The following is a 6,439-nucleotide window of genomic DNA, read 5'->3' as shown; positions in this document are numbered from 1 at the left end:
AATTAATCTCTGAAGCTATAAAATGATTGTGGGCCTGCATAACTGATTTTCTACCTTTTGAGCAATTAAAAAAAATACATATGGTCAAAGTGTATTAGAACAAGTCCAAATAACTTTTTTACATATACGCCCTTACCAATGGCTTACGAATACAACAGCAGAATAATTTTTCGCTGGCTGTGATTAAATATTTAAAACTATAGATTTTTTCTGCTATACTACTTTGCATACTTGCTAATTAAGCACACAAAGGGCTTTAATCTTTCATAAGTTGCATACTTTTAACCGCCTCCCTGAGTGCCAAGTTCAAGCCTACAAAATTAAACTGTCACAAAAAGTTAAATAACAAATTTTAAATAAAGCGAAATCCTCGCCAATCATGCACTACTAAGCGCTCTTATATGTATATTGTCACCGCTTGAAAATCCTTTTTAATACCGTTACAGGAGCATTGAAAAAGCAACGCAGTTTCCTAACTAAGCGCATTCAATATTTACGCGGAAATGTGCTAATAATAAAAGCCATTGCCGCACAAACAAAGTGGCGACCAAATACAAATCCCCATCGAAGAGTGGGTGCACAAGGTTGTCGCATAGTTAATGCCTCCCTTAGACGGGTTTGTCGGTGGGTTGGGCCATGGTGTGCGCCGAAAGCTTTTACTTCGCGCTAACACATAACTCATCCACGAAAAAGGAGCCGCACGGTCAATTTTAGTTTCACTATGTACACATATTTAAACAAAAGCAACAAAAACAACTATAAAGTGTGGGTGTTTTTACTGGACTGCGATACGTATGCATGGTGGCGTATGTATGTGTGTGTGTTTTTGTGTCGCTCACGACTTGTAGGAACTGCTCAAGGTCCAGCCAATGTCTTTTGTGCGAATGCATTTTTTTGCTTTTGTGTGTGTTGTTGTCGCATTTCTGTGTTGTTAGTTGTTTTCTCTGCGTTGTTTCTTGTTTTTCTGTGTTTTTATATGTTTTTTGTTATTGTTGTGTATGTATGTGTGTCAGCGTCTGTTCGAGCTGCTTTCACATCCGTTTATATGTAATTAAGCAATAGTTCAGAGGACATGCATGCATGTATGTGTGTATGAATTATGTTTGTGTATGTGTGTGAGTGTTATGCTGGCATCATAAAATGCATTACAATTTTTTCAAGGGCTACGCTATTACTTTCACTTTATTTGTCTGCTTAAGGATGTATATGTACATACATTTATACTATTAGGGAGTCCGTAATTTCTCCGCTGAAGTTGCAGTTTTACCTTAAAAATGATTCAGCGTAAATCAACATTTTATCTTCAATTCAAACTGTGCCTAAATTATATTTCTTTCCCTATATAATATTTTGCATTAATCAAGTAAACCTACAGATTTCGGTAGGGCTTCAAAGCCTGTGTCTGTGCATCGGGTGCAATGTGTAATCGAAAACTCCCGAGCACCTGTTTCTAGAATGCACAGCAAATCTGTAGACGCACGATAAAGGCACTTGAATCTATGTATCTGAGCAGGGATTACATCGCCTCAGTAAACGGCAGCCTTCGAGGTCAAGATGGAACTGGCACTGCTCCAGCTAGTAATCAAGCAATCAGCTAAGCATATTATACTTCAAATGACAGCAGAAAGGTATAGTAAAGGGAAGGTAAACTCGTCCCAGCAAACTGAGATGAAACACCAATAGCGCTAGGGAAAGCATTACCAAAAGCATAAACTTCGCAAGAAAGTTACCGTCAACACAAGGTTGAATAGAATAACTCTACGATTAACTTACCGCTAAAGGACATCGCTATTAAGTGTAACACTGACGGTTCGAAAAAGTCGGGAGCATTGGTGCTGGCGACGCAGAACCGTGTACCAAACTTTCCATACCTATGTGGTGTTTTTCAAGCAGAAGTCCTTGTGGCGTTACGAGTTTTCGAGAGAAAGGAAAATGTGTGGTCCTTTGCACAACGGCAACGGGGAATACCGCAGTCGATGGAACGTTGAGCTGTACGAGATATACGACGACATTGACATAGTTCAGTGAATCAAACACAGCGGCTAGACTGCTAGCCAGTCATGTCGTCAGAATGGATTAAAATATTCCAGCTCTGTGAGTAGCACCCGCCGGGTGAAGCAGAGGAAGAGGAAGACCTCCACTCCGTTGGAAAGACCAGGTGTAGAAGGACCTAGCTACTCTTAGAATCGCATTTGGTGCCAAACCGCGAAAAGGAAGAACGACTGGTGCGCTATTATAAAGTCGGCTATAACACCGTAAGTGGTGTCTACGCCAATAAAGAAGAAGAAGTCTTTGCTATTAGTGAGTGTGTAGAAATAAACCTCCAACGCAACTTTCGCAATAAAAGTATCGCCATAGTCAGTGATAGTCAAGGCGGCACTTAAAGTGATCTCAGTATAGAACGACTGAATAACCTATCCGCTCCGCAGCTGCCTCCAATAAGACTGGAGCGAAACGCTGCATTGAGGTCGGTCCCCTTATCAGAAAGCAGCTGCTCCGGAAGGAGCAGAGACTGGGCACAGAAAGGTATTGGAAACAACTCACAGGTATGTGCCAGGCAAAGTTTCTAATTATTGGTTGTAATCTCATGAGATTTAAAAGTGTAATCAACCTTCCAAGGGACAAATTCCGGGTAGTTGCGACATTTCCTACTGGGCATTGTAGGCTCAAAAAGAACTCATCTAACATGAGTATAGCTTTTTGTGCTAATTGCTGGTTCTGCGACATGAAGCCGAAAACTCCCGAGCACCTGTTGCTAGAGTGCACAGCAGTTTGTTGACGCACGATTAACGCCCTTGGACATACCTGTATGTATCCGAATAGGGATCACACCACCTCAATAGCACCCATCAGGAAACTGGGATTACCAGTGTACCAGACCTCCCCTCGATCTGAACGACCTTCGACCTCGTCAACTGATGAACATATTAAAAATGTGAAGTATTTGATGCTTGATCATCATCTCACTTGAGTCATAGAGATGGCAAGAGAGCCCGACATCTGGATATGAAACGCGTTCTTGCTCGGCTCGTCCCGATAAAGCTGAATTTTTTTCAAAAAGAGTACCGTAAACAGGTCTCTTTGGATATGCTTTATCGTGGAAATTCCGACCCTACGTTAATGAAGAGCATTATAACTGCCGATGAGAGATAGTTTTATGAGTTCAATATGCAAACAACTCAACAATCATCGGAATGCCGCTCAAAATCAAGGTGATGCTCATTGTTTTATCGAACCCAAAAAGTGCTTATAAAAAGTGTTTCGACGACTGGAAAAATCGTTGGTAAGTGTATTACAATGTGTGGTGATCAATAACGGACACCCTAATGTATTTACACATGTGTGTGTTTAGCTTGCATTTCTGTTTTTCTTTGGCACGTTTTTGTTTACAATCGACTCGCATGTCACATTGAGATGTGGTAAAAATTTCAAATGCCATTTTGCCAATAAATTCCCAGCACGCGTACCCGCACGCATGCACACACACATTTACAAGCATGCACAAAATCACATATGTATAGTATGTATGTATGTATGTATTTTGAGCAACGCACGCTCGCAGACATTGACACAGGTATTGCGTTTCAATCGCAGCAAGCGGAAACTGGCAGCACTTTATGCTAAGATGGCTGAAAAGCAGCTAAACGCACAACAACACTCTAAGCTAACTTTGTCTGCCAAGGCAGTCGGACAGGCAGCGTGTGCGACAGCCAGCCAAGATGGCTATATGGGTGTATGTATGCGCTTAGGTGTCACGCACTGACAGAGTTCGGAGGTGTTCGCCGTGTTTATGTATTTGTTTGAATATCTGTTTATATATATATGTATATACATATATATTTATATGTATGCTTATTTGCAGTAGTCTGCTTGTCGAAGGAAAAACTCTTAAAGCTCATTGCGGGATGTTGCGAGTATACAAATTAAGGGATGTTATATGTGTATACACATGTGGCCATTTAATTTTCATGCAATACCTTAAAAAAGAAAATTGTCAAAAGAAATAAAAATATATATGCCAAATGCAATAATTTTTCACTTCCTAATGTTCAACTTAAAAATTTGCAGGAAAAGAAGTTGAGTAGCGGAATTTATGTGGCAGGCATATGTATGACGCGCAACAAAAAGGTACACACACAAATCTTGACATTGCTGCCATTGTATAAATTGATTGCTTGGCTGCAGTTTTTTGTGCCTTTTCAGCATTTTTTCAACACAAACCACGAAACATTGCAAGCAAATCTTCAAAAATTTCCACTTTACTTCAAACAAGCAAACTTTTCAAAATTGTTTAGCGTGCTTTTAGGCGTTATTTGCATTTCGCATTTTTCACTAAGCACACAAACACATATACCTTTTTTATGTATTTTATTCAAACATTTTTTCTTGTGTGTTTTTTTTTTGTTCACAAATATTTGTTGTAACACAATTCGTTGTGCGAGTTATCGAGTCAGGTGTTCATCCTTAACTATTCCAAACGAAAGACTGAATCTGGAATTTGACAGGAACTTGCCATTGCAGCCAGCAAGATGGATTACTTAATATAATAGTTATGTGTGCTTTTTTTGCCGTTTTTGTTGTTGCAAAAGCAAAAAGCTCGTGAGTGCTTGAGAAACTCTGAGCGCATATGGCAGTTAAAAGCTCCAAGGGAACATAAACTGAGCGCAGCACGCGCGTGCAATTACTCGGCTGTCTGTCTGTCTGATTTTGTTGTTTGCTTGTTGTCGGCTGTTGGCTACTGCCAAGTTACCTGTCAAAAGGCGCGAATACCGCATATAAACAAACACAAATGGCATGCTGGCAGGACATTGTGATAAGGGAGAACATATGTTGATTGCGCGCTCTCTCTCTCTTTCTCAATTTCTCTCTACGCGTTTATGCTTTTTTCTCGCTGAGTTCTCTGAGCGCTTGTGCACGCGTAGCGGATATGAATGAAGTGTTCATGTCCTTGTAAATTGTCTTGTGTTTAAGAAATAGCAATTACAGCAATAACAATAAATATTAATTTGATTATAGTTGCTTAGACATGCAGTGCCCAGAGCGCATTCGTTGGCTGTCATATTGCTGTCGGCAGTTGTCAGTGCTTATAACTTACACAATTATTCTTTATATACCATGCCTTCTTACATAGAGCTAACATATGTATGTGATGTGATGGATGATTTTAATTAAGCGTTAGTCGTTAAGTTGGCGCTACAAACAGCTATTTTTAGTTGAAACCCGTTAAATGATTAAAATAGTGAATAAATTATTAAAATTATCAATATTAAAGAATCGGCCAAAGCGAAATGAGTGTAATTTGGACTCTAACGCCGCAAATGAATCGAAAGTTTGGTCCAACAGAGGTCCGTCGAAAACCAGTTCTTCTTCTTTATTGGTGCAGACACCGCTTGCGTGGTTATAGCCGGGTTTACAACAGCGCGCCAGTCGTTCTTCCTATTTACTGTTTGGCGCCAATTGAAGATATAAGTATAGCTAGGTCCTTATATACTTGGTCTTGCCAACGAAGGGAGGTCTTCCTCTTCCTCTGCTTCCGCGCGGCGAATACTGCGTCGAATACCCTCAGGCTGGTGTGTTTTCATCCATTCGGACGATATGACCTAGCCAGTGTAGCCTACTTCTTCTTTACTAAATAACAACAGCGCGCCAGTCGCTTCTTCTTTTTGCAAAGTAGCGCCAATTGGAGACAAAGCCAAGCCTGGTCCTTCTCCACCTAGTCTTTCCAATTGAGTGGAGGTCCTTGTTGTTGTAGCGGCAGAATACTGCCGAGTTGACAGTCCTTGGCCAGATAAAAATCCGGGTCCGTTCCGGTTACGTAGACCCGACTGTCGTGGGAACGGAGTGGTGGAGGTCCTTCTTTTCCTCTGCTTACCTCGGCGATTACTATATCGAATAGTCTCAGAGCTGTAGTATTTTTATCCATACGGAAGACATAACCCATCCAGCGTAGCCGCAGTCTCTTAATTCGCTGAACTAGTCAATTTCGTCGTATATCTTCCGCAGAACCTTTCTCTCGAAAACTCGTAACGCCGACTCATCAGATGTTGTCATCGTCCATGCTTCTGCAGCATATAGCAGGACGGGGATGCTGAGTGACTTGTAGAATTTGGTGTTTATTAGTCGAGAGTGGACTTTACTTCTGGGTTGCCTACTCAGTCCGAAGTAGCACCTATTGGCAAGAGTTATTCTGCGTTGGATTTCGCGGCCAACATTGTTGTTGGTGTTAATACTGGTTCCATGATAGACGAAATTATCTATAACTTCGAAGTTATGACTATCAACAATGACGTGGAAGCAAAGTCGCGAGTGCGACGACTGTTTGTTTAATGACAGGAGATATTTTGTCTTGATCTCGTTCACTACCAGATCCATTTGCTTCGCTGCCTTATCTAGTCTGGAGCAAGCAGAACTTACGAAAACCAGTTAACGCTATAAGTAT

The 6,439-nt window shown here is 40.9% G+C and overlaps 1 protein-coding gene across 7 annotated transcripts in view; it reads right to left on the bottom strand.

The window, feature by feature from the left end:
• The window catches only part of LOC120769289 (adenylate cyclase type 3), a 19,200-nt gene extending 14,742 nt beyond the window's left edge, over positions 1-4,458 (bottom strand). For 3 of the 7 annotated variants that reach the window (XM_040096210.1, XM_040096216.1, XM_040096213.1), the window contains exon 1: positions 4,222-4,458. The gene's annotated coding sequence lies outside the window, so the exon portion shown is untranslated. Of the gene's footprint in view, positions 1-4,136 lie in introns of all 7 variants that reach the window. The other 4 variants (XM_040096212.1, XM_040096215.1, XM_040096211.1 and 1 more) reach the window with 3 other exon arrangements.
• Between the last annotated feature and the right edge of the window lie 1,981 nt (positions 4,459-6,439).

Source organism: Bactrocera tryoni, chromosome 2, assembly GCF_016617805.1.
Source record: "Bactrocera tryoni isolate S06 chromosome 2, CSIRO_BtryS06_freeze2, whole genome shotgun sequence".
NCBI classification, from domain to species: Eukaryota; Metazoa; Arthropoda; class Insecta; order Diptera; family Tephritidae; genus Bactrocera; species Bactrocera tryoni.
Note: the sequence above shows the minus strand (reverse complement) of the source record. Positions and strands in the feature narration are given on the sequence as shown.